Source organism: Rhinolophus sinicus, chromosome 3 (assembly GCF_057876585.1).
Source record: "Rhinolophus sinicus isolate RSI-liver-muscle chromosome 3, RSI-T2T, whole genome shotgun sequence".
Taxonomy (NCBI): Eukaryota; Metazoa; Chordata; class Mammalia; order Chiroptera; family Rhinolophidae; genus Rhinolophus; species Rhinolophus sinicus.
In genome coordinates, this window is record NC_142503.1 from 134196878 (window position 1) to 134212293 (window position 15416).

At 36.5% G+C, this 15416-nt stretch overlaps 1 pseudogene; it reads left to right on the forward strand.

Annotated features, from left to right (window-relative positions):
• The first annotated feature begins 3609 nt into the window (after positions 1-3609).
• Positions 3610-4900, forward strand: LOC148758652 (small ribosomal subunit protein uS2B pseudogene; annotated as a pseudogene).
• The last annotated feature ends 10516 nt before the right edge of the window (positions 4901-15416 follow it).

Genomic DNA, 15416 nt, shown 5'->3' on the forward strand with positions numbered 1-15416 from the left:
TTATCATTCTTAATGCTTTCAGCTGTTGAACAAAAACAGATTTATCAAACTTATTCATGCATAATTTAATGAGGGTATAAAAATGCTTAACAAAAAGTGGTTCACCACTAGTTAATACAGACTCACATGAACAATCATTTCCTGTGAATGTCTATTAATTAGACAAGTAGAACTTGAACAAATAGAAATGCTGTATGATTTGGGCAAGTTCTTCAACCAGTCTGGTTTGTAGTAACTTCACACAGAGGGCATGGAATGGTTGATGGGCAGTGCCCTCCTAACATTAAAGCTGTATGAACTACTATTTTGTGTATTTGCTTTCATAAGTTAAATTCAATTTGAGAGTAAAATGGTATTGAACTAGAAAGTTTAAAAATGGTGTAATGTCTTTTAGAAAGTTTTAGAGATGTTTCTTCCTGGATTATTTCCATTCTTTCTCTCATATTTGCCCACTTACCTACCCAAGCAATAAATAAATCTATTTTGTCCTATCATTTAATTTATATATGACATGTAATTTTGCACTTTGTGTTATATTTCCACTTATTTTTCCACTCCATTAGAAAGTAAACTCTTCGAGAACAAAGTCCATGCCTATTATTTTTTGTATTTTTTCATTGTACTTAGCAAAATGCTTTGCTCATAAGATGCATTCATTAAATATTTTTAATAAATTAATGTTGCCTGAGGGTATCAATTTAGTGTGAGCTCTGGTATCTCCCTCTCTTGGTCACTTCCACACTCACTGAGGCTGTGGACATGGCATAATCTAAAATCTAGATTGGAGAATTTCTCCACTCTTGTCTTTATTCCGTTGCTCTGAGCCATTTCAGAAATCCTCTGCTCTTGCTTTCTACCCTTTTGGCTTTGAGAATTGGTTCACCCTCCCTATTTTGTTCCATTTGGTTTTGGCATCTGTTCCCAGATAGTTTACCTTATGTACTGACCTTGGAAACCCCTAATATTTGCCTCTGCTAATTGTCTCCACCTTCTTTGGCTCCAAATTCCAAATCACTGCCCAGATCAGGCCTCTGAGACACCACTTGCCCCATCTCATGGAAAGGAGATCATATGTGATTTCTTTGGACAACATCCATCTTATCAGGTTCATCCAAAACTCAGATTTGTTTGTAATGGGCACTTGAAACCCCAACTACAGTAATGTTAAAAAGTTTCTCGCTGTGAAAGTGAAAAGAACCATCATTTGGTTCCAATAACAAGTACCTATATTGAAATAAAGCAGTAGGGGATAAAATATACTTATTAATAGATGTGTGAAGAATATGGAAAAATAATTAAGAATTAAGGAAGATAAAATATAACTGAATTATAAAACATTGGGGTTAAAAAGAACTCCAGAATTTTAAATAAAAGGAAGGTCTAATAAAAACCTTCATTCAACATAAATCTCCCTTATAAAGTATTTCTGATCATTCAGACTGTTAATACTTCTAGAAATAAAGAGCTAAATAAGTCAATATCTTAGCAACTCTATATTAAATGGAAACGTACATTCAGTAATTTCCACCATGTTTGCCCTTGTTCAGTCCTTTGAAACCACATACACACAGTATTCTTTCTTTTCCACACAACTCTTTAAATGTTGTGAGATGACCATAACAGGCCCCACTACCACCATCACCTTTGTTTGTCTGTGTATTGTGTGTGTATCTACGTGTGTAGCTAATCATAAGAACTTTCTACTTGTTACTACTGAGACAAGTACTTTACATACAAGTATATTATGTACTTATCATAATTTATGAGGTTATTCATTTCACTGTGGGCTCATCTTTAGTTTTTCAGAGCATGATTTCTACCAAACGCTAATAATGTGGCCTTTAAGCTGACATTTTAAAATAACAATGATGATACCTACCTCATACAGTTGTGGTGACGTTTAAGTGAATTAAAGTTTGTTGTAAGGATTAAGTGAAATTAAAATATGTAAAGGACAGGATTTTCAACAAATTATGACATTCATTAGCCATCAGCATTAACTGTTTTCAAGCCAGGGATCCTCAATCTACTAGTTCTGCAATTCATTTAAATTTAGTCAAAGATTTCTGGTCAAGATGGCAGAGTAGGTAAATGCTGTGCTTGCCTCCTCTCATGACCATATCAAAGTTACAACTTAACTACAGAACAACTAGCATTGAGAATTACCTAAAGTCTAGATGAACCAATGCCCTAAAACTAAAGATACACAGAAGACGCCACCTCAAGACTGGTAGGAGGGGGAGAGATGCAGAACTGGCTGATCTCACACCCGCATGTGACCATGACAAATTAGAAGGGATATCTTGGCTGCAGACATCCCCCTGAGGAGCAAGCGTTCACAGCCCCAACCCAGGGTCCCCAGCCCAGGGTTCTACCACTGGGGAGAGAAGACCCCATGACTTATGGCTGTGCAAACCAGCAGGGATTATGGATAGGTGAGACAGAAGGCAGCTGCAGTCCCAGGAGCTCCCCTTAAAGGGCCCATGCACACCCTTACTCACTGATAGACTCACTCAGATCTCCAGCACTGGGACAGTAGCTTGAAAAGGTGCTAGGGACATACAGGGAGAAACTGAGTTGTCTGGTTTGAGAGCAAGGGCTGGAGGGGCAGCTTTCACTCAGATGGAGGAGCTGGAAGAAGCTATTGTTTCTTTGTTGAGCCCTCCCACTCCAGGGCATGCAGATGCAGGCCACCGCCATATCTGAGTCTCCATTAACCTGGCTAACACCTTTCTTCCACCCGACTCTGCTGAGACCTCACACAATATTCCTTCCACAATATGCTTTTACAAAGTATCTTCATTTTATATGGGCTCAAGCAATTATATGGAATTTTAAATTATACAGAGAAATGTTAGAAGCAACCCATTTTTAAAAAACTATTAGCAGGTGTTATAAATTAACAACTGATCTGCCTCATTTCTACTGCTCATACATTTATCCATATTGCATTTAAAGAGAACTTGTTTGGGACCTTGCCCTATGTCCCATATATGTTTCTCAATAGAAAAAAAAAAAAAGTAACTTTGCTTCGAAAATCAGGTTCTTGTGAAAATAAAAGTATAGAAAATTTTATTAGTTAATCTGTGTTTTTTTTTAAAAGATAAAAGCATGGGTTGTTGCATGGAGGGATGGATGGATGGAATATAATGTCTAAATGTTTATAACATCTTAAAGGTTTTATGATCAATAGTACATTGTCCAGTGTTCATTCATTGAGCTTTGCTTGTGGGTTGGAAGGCAAGTCTTGTCAAAACACATGTTTGCTAAAAGAATCAGTTCTCATCTGTTAGTTCTGAATACTAAAAAATGGCAGCATTGCTTTATTCCATTGCCTAATAACTTACATATGTTAATGGATAGATTGCATTCTCCGCAAATATAATTCTTCACATAATAAAAATAATTTCAAGTGAAATTAGATTTTAGATATTAGCTTACCATTAAAATACTGTTCATCCCTTTCAAAGCACTACCCTCAAAATAAAATTTTAAAAGAATTACTCACCTTTTTTTATGACAGATAAGATAAGCCTAACAAAGTTACAGGGACCTTCCTGTGCTACCAAAAGAAAGGTTCCGATCGTAATTTAAAGGGAAAACATTATGATGTCCAGAGTCCTCAAATTCCATGCAGGAGGACCCCACTTACATGGCACCAACTTTGATTTCCAAATGGAAGAGTCATCTATAAAAGGAAAAGTGATGGTATTACCTCATAAATCTGAAGAGTACCTGGGAAAAGCTCCCTGCTGGCAGCTCTTACTGTTGTTGCCATTGGGAACCCCATTGATGTCAATGTCATATTGTCCAGGATACCAGCCAGCAAGCTATGCTGAGGTTCACTGTTGCTGCCACTAGAGCCACTCCTGTTGTGGGCCACTTCTCTCCTGAGACCTTCACTAACAGGATTCAGGCAGCCTTCTGGGAGCCATGTATTCCAGTGGTTAGTGATCCCAGAGCTGACCACCAGCCTCTCACCGAGGCATTTAAGTTAATATGCTGTAATTCAGGGATTCAGCTCCTGCTCCCCGCACAAGAACACAGGATATGGTGAGGCCATAAAGGAACAACGGAGCCATAGATAGGGGAGTCATACCACTGCATTTTCAATGGCACCTGGTCAAGACACAAAAGCAAACATCCGCCAGTACCCCACCAAGGGGTCTTCCTGGCAGCAGGGCAAGACACAGGAAGTAGAATCAACACAATCCCCAATCCCCAATACACTTGCTAACCACACTTGGTAGCTGCAATCCACACTTGCTAGCATAGCCACGGCAGTTACATTAGTGGCAAATAGCTGATGGCCAACTAGTTACAGCTGATGGCCATCTGATCACAGCTGATGGCCATCTACTGCCTGAGCCAGCACTTTTCCATGTGAGGTTGAGAGCCTGGAAACTGCTCTCTGGGACTCCGTCCCTACACCCGCCTACCATTGCTCCATGTGACAGACTCTCCTCTGCACAACGTGGCCATTGCCATCTCTGGATACCTCAAAAAAAGCTCACTTGGTGAATCCAACATGGTAGATACTGGCCCAGCATAGGAGGCTTTGAGCATGCGTGGTGCTGTCTCCCATGAGCACCTGTGGGAGGTCACTACTGATCTCTACTTCCACAGAGATCCTGACGAGATTGAAAAGAAAGAGCAGGCCGCTACTGAAAAGGCTGTGACCAAGAGGGAATTTCAGGGTGAATGAACTACTCCAGCAGACCACTGCTACTCAGCGTGAGGTCGCAGACCAGTCTGGAGGCATGCAGGTGTCTTCTGTGCCTATTCAGTAGTTGCCTACTGAAAACTGGAGCCCTCAGCCTGCCGCTGAAGACTGACTGGTCTGCAAGCTCCCAGCACTTATGCTGCTGCATGGGTAGGAACAACCACTGAGTGGTCTTAAGCTGACACTTCAACAGAAAATGAAAGTAAGTTTGACAGAAAATAAAGTTTCTATAATAAAAAAAAAATAAATGGGATCTTTCTTACCTTTCCAATGTTTGCCCTCCTATCTAGCATGTTACAGGAGCTATGCAATTTTTCTGATCCCTTTGCCTAATTTTTATTTGTCTACCCTTTAATTTTCCTTTAGTTTGTTATTTAAAAGTTAAAGTTTCCTATAAATTTTCTCCAACACAGTGTTTTATGTAAAGTATATTAAATGAGAAAATGTCATTTGGCTGGGGTACTTATTGTTAATGATACTATCTCATTTTTTAAAAAGCGCATTACAATGAGAAAGTAGTTGAAAACCACTAGACAACCATTATTGTTTACTGGCTCTATTTGGATGACTAGAAGGTAAAGTTATGCAAACCCAAAGGCAGATTCTTTAGCTGTCATTTTCTTCAACTTTAATGATGTCTGTGTTATCCCTAACAGGATAAAAGGGTGTTTACACACAGTGAAGAAACTATATGAAGAAAAGAAAAAAAGTTAAGGTAAGAAATTGACATATATTGAGCACCTACTATGTGCTGGCATTTACATAGTTGTCATTACCTTTACTTCTCACAAAAACTACAAAGTGTGTAGAACTAGAAGCTCACAGGAGTGGAGCTGCTTTCTGAAGGCCTCATAGGTAGTAAGTAGCACAGCTTGGTTCCAACTTCAAAATTTAAGCTGTTTCTCATTTACCACATTGCTTCTCAGCTACCAGACAGTCTCTCATGAAAAAAAATGAAAACTGTTGAGAAGATACTGTGAAACATCTTAAGACATTTAAAAATATTTTATAGAATACATAATTATTCCCATTATCACTGTGGTTAAAATAAACAGTATTAATCTCAACAATGGTATGCTTTTGAGTCTTAAATTGCCTTTTCAGAACCCCTAATAGTAAATAGAGCATGAGTTTCTTTTCATAGACAAACAGTTTACATTTAGAATCATGATATACTATGTATTAGCATAGGATCACAGGAACATCAAGATTGCTCTGCAGCCCTTCTCTATGGTCTGAGAATTTCTAGATCTCTATTTTTGTAGCACAGGATTAGGGGAAAAATATTAACTCCAAATTTCAATGTAATTGAATGAAAGCAATATTCAGACTATCCCTCTTAAATCAGAGTAATTCCTCTTAAATCAGAACTATGACAACATCGAGTGAAAAAAACGCAGATTATTTTTGACCCTCCATTTATTCACTGTACTCTTTCTCTACTCCTTGCTTTGCTTTGCCTCTTCCTGTTTATTTAACAAATATTTGTTGTGAATTTATTATGTCACTGGCATTTTTCTGGGACCATTTGCTAATCTCTGGTGAGACTAGTGAAAGCTTAACAAAGTCTCTCTAATGTGGATCAGAAATAATTATCGGGAAAGAATCGAAATACAGTTTTGAAAAAATATAAGGAAAGAAGACTAATCCTACATTTAGGATTCCTAGTGAACCAGAGACCATAACTACTGGCATTAGAATAAGATTCGAGCCCCATTTTATCACCACAACTTGTTTGACCTTGGACAAGTGATTAACTTCTCAGAGTTTTGGGTTTCTCATCTACAAAATTGGCATGAAAACATCTGTCTTGCAGGGTTTTATGTAAGGAGTCCAAGCAAGACTCAAATGTAGTATAATGTCGAGGCAATAAAAACAATTAAATATATGTTTTAGAGGTATTGTTTAGTTCTTTGGAGATGATAACCTATAATTAATTTGGATCCAAAGTAAATATCAGCTCTATGTATAGACTAGATATTAAAATATATATATACAAAATTATTAAATTAAAAATAAGGAAAGATAAGTAGACTGACTACAAAAAAGGAAATATAAACTAAAATTTACCAAATGTCTTTTTACCTTAAAATGGTAAATTATAAAATTTATCCATAGAAAAACATTCTGGATGAAAAGTATCCAAATATTAACAGTGGTTGTCTTTGGGTGGTGGAACTATGACTGATCTTTTTCTTTATTCAACTTTTGTACATTCTCCAAAAATGCTACAAAAAGCTATATTAACTTTATGATGAAAAATATTTTTTGAAAAATCCATCAAAATTAAATAATGACATTAAACTCAGAGTAAATGTGGGTTTTAAAAGAAGCATGAAAAGAAAAAATGTTTCTAGAGCAAGAAACACCAAAGTCTTCCAAGGTGAACAAGGAGTTAGAAAACACTTCACAGAGTGAAGTACATCTGAGCAAATTCAAAGAATGAATAAGAAACGGACAGATGGAAGGAAGAGAAACACCACACCACATGGAAAGGATAAAGATGAAAGTTAGGAATGACTGGAGTGTGATAAATATATTTACTACAGTAAGGGTTTTTACTCCCCCATACACACAGAAGATCAATACATTCATCATTGGGTGTTTGAATGAATGAATGAATGAATGAATGAATGAATGAATGAATGAATGAAAGTTTTTATTAAAACTAAAGATTTTAAGCTGATGAGAAATATGATCAGAATGCACACAGCTATTGGAAGGATAGACTGGTAGGAAAGATGAAGAGATCATTCGGAGACTATTTCTCAGGTGAAGCCTACTTTGTGAAGGAATAAATCCAGCTAAGAAGTAAAGTCAGCTAATCTGCCATGTACATGAAGCCAAATTATAATATCAGTCCCATAGCTGTGTTATAGTGCCACTACCTTCATATTATTGTGTATTTTCTTGTTAATCTTCACTGAGGAAGTCTGCTACAGAAACTAGGATATTATTTCTTTTCTCTGTTTATTACTTAGTCAATGCTTGGCATAAGGGGAGGAAGAATGAGAAAAAAGATGTGTGGAGAGGGGACCAGAAAGGAAAGGAAAGAAGAAAGGCAAGCCTGGAAAGAGAAAATGTGGTAGAGAAAGAAAAAAGGGAGAAAACGGAGAGAGAGAAAAATGGGCAAGAAAGAAATGAGTTTGAAAAATACACAGGACAAATGAAATATTTTTATGGGTAATGAGAAAAGATTAAGAATTTTTCAGATATCCGTAACTGAAATAGAACCTATTCATGTAGAGTAAGCCATCAGAAATTGTTCATTTATGATTATTTCTATTATTTGTGCTTAATTCCTATTAACATTACTCCAGCTGTTTGTCCTTGTATCCGTTTCTTGTGCTTTTATGGCATGGATCAGTCAGCAGATTGATTTCCCAAACACCGTCAATGTACCATTGCTCTTTAGCAGACTCATTTAGGTCCATGGCCATCTCTAGCCCGTAGGTGCATTGTTCATGCTTCCAAGTTGTCCTCAGCCCCAGTGTAGCAGCAATCCATTTCCCACTCCAGCCAAAATGTTTACTATGCTCTTTGAATTCTTACTTTAAATAACACAAATTAATAAATGTATTGAACAACCTGGTCAGTACCAGGGGGTTAGCATTGCTATTATTTGCTAAAGGCAATATAATTTGATCTGGTGCATCTCCCTTTACTTTAACTATAGATCCTTATTCACAGTGCCAAATATAAACATTGCCTTGTCTGCTGGGAACAGTTTTTGAAAAGATGATATTTCTATCTATCTGAATAACCAGGGAAGGGACTATAGATCATTTTCTCAGATTCAAAAAAAAAAAGAAAAGAAAAGCTGTATTTTCTTGGGCTAGGTTGACCACATCATTTACTAGCGTTGGCAAAGGGGCAGAGCCTAATGAGTAAAAAATAAAACTGAGTTGCTCCTCAAGAGGTTATTTTGATATATATACAGCACATTTGAGGAGTGTTGTTTATTACAGTTTGGTCAATATTTTCAGACTTGTTTTGACAGAAGTTGTGTTTCTTTTAAGAAGAGAGGTTTATGGAGATATTGCTGCATTCTAGAAGACGCAAATCAGTAGCATTTATGAGCTGGAAAAAAATAGTCACGAAGTTGTACATGAAGTACAAGAAAGAGTATAACTTTTGCAACTAAAATTGCACATAGATATCTAAGGAAGTGGCTATTTCTCATATACCGTGCCTTCCTAGTACATCTACAAAATTTTTCTGTATCTCAGTTTCTTTAGTTCAAGAAGACATTTTACATAGAATCCTAAATTCACAGACGATATAAATTGGAGGGTAATTATGCACAACGCAGGAGATTTTTTTAACATAAAAATTTTAATCTTTAGCTTGCTTAGTGCATTTAAAATATTATTTGGTACACAGAACTGTGGCCTACATGCAACCTACCAAAGTCACATCTATTAGGCAAAGTGGTATATATCTGTAAGTAGAATTTAAAGATTTTTTTGTGTTCCACAAGTATGAAAATAAATAAAACTATCCTAAAACTTGTTCACTTATGGAATTTCAGGAAATAACCTTAGCCAGTATACAAGAAAGACAAGAATTAATTTAGATTTACACATAGAATTCAAGGAAAGGATGGGTATTTTTTTTCCTGCATAATTGAAAGGTTATTGGATTATTAGCCAGATTACTGCCCATTGACATTGTTTCATCCTGTGAAAGTAAGATAAAGTTTGAAGTGTGAGCACTTAAAAAATATGTTTTAAATATACCAGTAGTACTCAAAGGGTGGTCCCCAAACCAGTAGCACCGTTATCACCAGCGAACTTGTAAGAAATGAAAATTATCAGGCTCCACCCTGGACTTAATGAATCAGAAACTCTGAGGTAGAGTCTGGCAATCTGTAATTTAAAAAGCCTTCTAGCAAATTCAGATGTACACTGAAGTTTGAGAACCACTGAAGTGAACTAATAAAGAGGGTCCTAATATATGCATGCATCTGGTAACTGCTTTACACAGTTATTTCCAAATTCTGTTTCTTGGAATGCTGGGCATTTATTTTAGGATCCTCTGATGGGAAGTTGTGGGGAGAGAAGGAATAGGAGGAGAAAACCTGTTTTGGATATATACTTGAAGGTGTGTGCCGTATTTGCAGGTGGAAATGTATAGTAGGTAGCTGCCATCAAAAAGTCCTAAATACAGGAGTGAAAGCAGGACCAACAGGAGGGACAAGGGAGAAAAGAAAAAGGAAAGAAGAGGTAAGGGGAAGAGACAAAGAGAAGAGAGGAGGGAGATTCTTGAGTTGAATATTTAAAAATGTCTGCAAAACATCATATAGCAATCAACATGAATGAATCTACACTATGGATATTCACAATGCAACAATATAGATAATCTTAATTTTATATTAAATGAAAATGTCACAGAAGAATAATACATAAAGCATGATCCTTTTCAAAAATTAAAAATGAGTAAAACATAGATACATACTTTATAGACATAATTAGATGGGACAAAAATGACACGGAAAGCAAAGCAAAAAAACAGTGAACACAGAATTTGGGATGATTACGTATATCAGATAGGAAAAGATGGGGTGAGAGAACTGAGAAGGAACACAGAACCAGATAGAAGTTATTGTTTTGAGATATCACCTCACCCCAGTCAGAATGGCTATCATTAACAAGACAAATAGTAACAAGTGTTGGAGAGGCTGTGGAGAAAAAGGAACCCTCATACACTGTTGGTGGGAATGCAGACTGGTGCAGCCATTATGGAAGGCAGCGTGGTGGTTCCTCAAAAAATTACGAATAGAATTACCATATGATCCAGCAATCCCTCTCCTGGGTATCTACCAAAAAAATCTGAAAACATTTATCCATAAAGACACGTGTGCTCCAATGTTCATTGCAGCTTTGTTTGCGGTGGCCAAGACATGGAAACAACCAAAATGTCCTTCGATAGATGAATGGATAAAGAAGTTTTGGTATATATATATGCAATGGAATACCATTCAGTGGTCAGAAAAGATGATATAGGAACATTTGTGATAACATGGATGGATCTTGAGAGTATAATGCTAAGCGAAATCAGTCAGACAGAAAAAGCAGAGAACCATATGATTTCACTGATATGTGGTATATAAACCAAAAACAACAAAAGAACAAGACAAACAAATGAGAAACAAAAACTCATAGACACAGACAGTAAATCAGTGGATACCAGAGGGTAAGAGGGGTGGGGGGTGGGAGATGAGGGTAAAGGGGATCAAATATATGGTGATGGAAGGAGAAATGACTCTGGGTGGTGAACACACAATGGGATTTACAGATGATGTAATACAGAATTGTACACCTGAAGTCTATGTAATTTTACTAACAACTGTCACCCCAATTAATTTTTTTTAAAAAAGAATCCAACCAAAAAATGAGGTCTTCACTATAATTAGGTTACTAAGACAATAGGGCCTTTCCTTACACAGAACTTAAGTATACGCTTGTCATCTATGAGTTGTCTATATTTAATAAAAAAGGGAAAATGTAGCAAATTCTAGTTCTAGGCAAGATCGATAAAATCAAAATATGTCTTCAAGACCTTGCCAAGCCACTTATTTGGAACCACTTGACTCTCCTTTATTACCCTATCCCTAGATTTTCATGGCCCTCATCTATGGAGAGTAGGGGAAGAGGGGTCCTTCTCTTAGCAACCCTATATACAGTTTGTTGATTCTAACCACTGCCACCAAACCTGACTTAGTGTATGCAGATTGTCCAAGGCTCTTCTGCTGCTGCATAACAATGAGTAGCAATTATTGACATAGACTAATGAATCCCTACTAACAAGCTAGCTACTGGTTAACTCCTCTCAGAATGATGGTTTAACTTAATTGAAATGTACTGCTTCTTGAAAGACCTTTAAAGTTACATAGATATTTGGAATTAGGAATCTGTGGCATGCCATGGAGGCAGATATTTCTGATCAGAGAAACTTTTATTCAAAGCAAACTACCTAAATGCACCTTACATGTAAGATTAGCCATGTATATAATTTTCATTTATAAAAATAATTTTAAAAATATGTATGTAAGTTTTTGGTAGTGATAGAAGCTGAAATGATTGATTCTGGGAGGTAGAGCATGTTACCACTAAGTCACTTACACCCTGGTAAATAATCACTTGCCAGTGGAACCAAGAATATGTTCATATATTTACATTTTTTTCCCATTGGGACTTAATTGAAGGGTTTACAATGATTCTGTTTCTCAAGTGACATGGAATAGGAGAAGTCATAGTAAATCAACAAGTCTTGTCCAAATATCCAAATTTGGATAAAACATTATTATAAAATATAGAGTGACTTGACTTATATTTTCTTTTCACCCAGTGCAATGAAACGAGAACTGGATACTATTATATACATATGTATACATATAGACATATATATATATATATATATATATATATATATATATATATATATATATATATGTATGTGTCTATATATGTATGTATATATAGAGAGAGAGAGAAATGAGATATACATGTATATATATACACATTACCTGATAATACATAAAAAGATGTAATTATGTTTACTTTCAAAGGAATACCATGTATAAAACAATACAGTATTACTCTTAGCTGTCTCACCTCAATGTCTTTAGGCACATGAACTATGACTATCCCTTTTTCATTACCCATGAGTAAGAATTCCTTCAGAGTAAGTAACAATTTTCTTCCCACTAATGTAAAGCAAAAACACTAAATGGATTTAGTTCAAGACTTTGCAAAAGAGAATTTACCTTTGCAAGAAGATCAGATAGACTCGAGGAAATCATGCATAACCTACGAATATATTTATAATAAAAATTACTTAGTAAATGGAATCAAGATTTGAAGTGGGATGGTCATGCATTGCCTGTATCAGAGAAAAATGAAAGTGTGATCATTTATTCACAGGCACAGATTGGAGCAAGATTATCTATAAAATGTTAATGGGAAGATTCAGAACCTCATAAAAAGCTGTAGAAGAGCATCCTGCACCCCATCAAATCCCCACACACATCCATTGTCTGTGGTGTATACGAGTATGTCTGAGAAGAATGAAAATTATGCATATAAAAAAAGGCTACCAATATGTTAAATCACAGATATTGCTAGCCTGGATAGCCACGATATTTAAGGGCCCTTATTCTCAGCGTTTTTGGTGAGAACACTGTGAAATGTACTTTATTACATTTGATAGAGCTTATTGTTAATGCTTTCTTGTTACACGTAATTTGTAGGCAATGCGGATGAAACTGGCCCTGATGTTCAAAGAAATTTTGACTTTCTCTAACACATTCCTCAAAATCTTTCCAGCTTCAGCCCACTACCCAGTCACAACAGCACCCCACTTTCAGATACTAAATCTGTATTTGACATGTATGACTGCGTAACAATTTACCCCAAAATTCAAAACTTAGTGGCTTAAAACAGCACGTATTATCGTCACTCGTTCTGTAATTAGAAATGCAGGCTTGGCTTAGCTCAGTGTTTCTCACAATGTTACAATCAAGGTGTCAGCAGAGGCTGCGCAGCATCTAAAGGCTGAACTGGGGGGAAATCTTTCAAGCCCGCTCACATGGCTGGTGGTAGGCCTTGGGTCTTTGCCAGCTGATTTCTAGCCGATGGCCAGAAAGATCAGCTCTTTGCTGTGCTGTTTTGTCCATAGGGCTACTCACAATGTGGGAGCTTGCTTCCCTTAAGTCAAGGGCTGAGAGAGGGAGAGAGAGAGAGGAAGAAGGAGAGAAGGAAAGAGGAAGACAGAGAGAGAGAGAGACAGAGAGAGACAGAGAGAGAGACAGAGACTTAATTTAATTTCAGAAGTGACATCTTAGTTTTTTGTAACTTAATTTCAGAAGTGACATCTCATCACTTTTACTGTATTCTATTCTTTAGCAGTGAGTCACAGTCACGATGTTCAACCCACACTGCAGGTGAGTGGGGGTGCGTTACACAAGAGCATAGATTCCACAAGGCAAGGACCTTAGGGAACCATTGTATAGGCTGCCCACCACAGCTATCTTCCTGCAATGAAGGAACTTGTCACATATTTCGAATTGCCCAAGAATTCTATACAATTTCTGGATGGATGGCATTTGACACCTGTGTTTTTGTCTACATCTGGATTACTAATTAAATCTGAGACATTCTATCTATAGTGTGTAATAAAAGCCTAAGTCTAGCAGATAAGGGAAGATATCCCTGAAGAGATGTCTTTTAAACTATGATGTGAAGGCTAGTATAGTTAGCTATGTGTCCATGAAGGTCCGGATGCAGGAAGGAACAGCTGAATGCAGAAAACAAGAGAAAAGGAAGGCTGATATTCAGAACCCCAGCTGTTTCTCAACTACTACTGTTTCTTCCTTGTGTCCATCTTTTGTGTCTTGATTTATTAACTCATCTAACTAATTTTAGAATAGATTTATTCACTTTGATAAATTAAAGAACTTAAAATTTAATGAATTTGGAGCCCCAGTGATTTGAAGAAAAATGAGAGGAAGGAGGAGAAGTAGATGACAGGGAGGGAGAAAGAGGAGGGTGAAAAGGAGAAAGACTGGGGAGGGGGAAGAATGTTGAGGGGGTAGAAACAAGATAAGCAAAGGATATTTCCAAGAGCTCCTCCATCTTTGCTCCTGAGACCTACTACAGGTGGATGAGGCAGTCTTCTCAGGGGAAGGCACTGCAGCCTCATGATTAAAAGTCATTGTGGGGTTAATCAAATTTAAGTTTAATTTATGGTTAATAATACAAAACCAACTTATCAAATAAGGGAACTATTGGAAATCAGAATCAGAACCCCTGGATGGAATTAAAACCAAACCAAACAACAGGAACGTGAAGACTGGCTAGCATTCAGAATGGGGAAACAAAAAAAACATAGATGATAAAGGTAGAGGAAACATTATATAGGGCAGGAAAATCTCAGTGATTCCAGCTCCTTGAAGATGGAGAGACTATTTGACAGTCTTACACATATTTGTCTGCACTAGCTTCTCATATTTTAGGTGTTGTTGGTATCTCTGTCTCCACTTGAATGTAGTTCACAGGTAAAATCCTTTCATCTCAGCCACCTAGTTACAGCGTTCTGAGATATGGAAAAATATTTCTGTATGGACAGACTACATAGATAAAAAGGGAATGTATACACTTGAAAGTCTTTTCATCCCTACTTACACATAAGGTATCTTGAAGAATGAAGGATATGGATATATTTGTTTTATTGTTTTGTTTTGTTTTGAACTAGCTAATTAATATTGATTATATTGGTGTCTATATAGAAAGATCAACAGGTTAAAAAGTGGTCTTTATCACATAACGAACTCATTAAGATTGCTCTTTAATTTGTTATTATAGTCACTATCAGGATCTTATATTGCTTTCATCTCTCAGACTTGAGGTCAGTTGTCAAAAAAAAAAAGAATACAATTTTTTGATAAATGCATATCAAGCTATCAGGCTGATCTGTCTAATTTCATTTGTACCTGGTCATCACAATTTTGTTATATGGTTTAAAATACGGTCTCAGGATATTCTTAATACACTTATTTTGCTTTTCATTAATGTAATTGTATTACTTCAGATCACCTTATAAATTGAATATTTATTCATCTGCACAAATATTTATTGAACTCTTGCCTTTGTGCTGGGAATGTAGATTTCTGAGTCTACAATGATAAATTGGG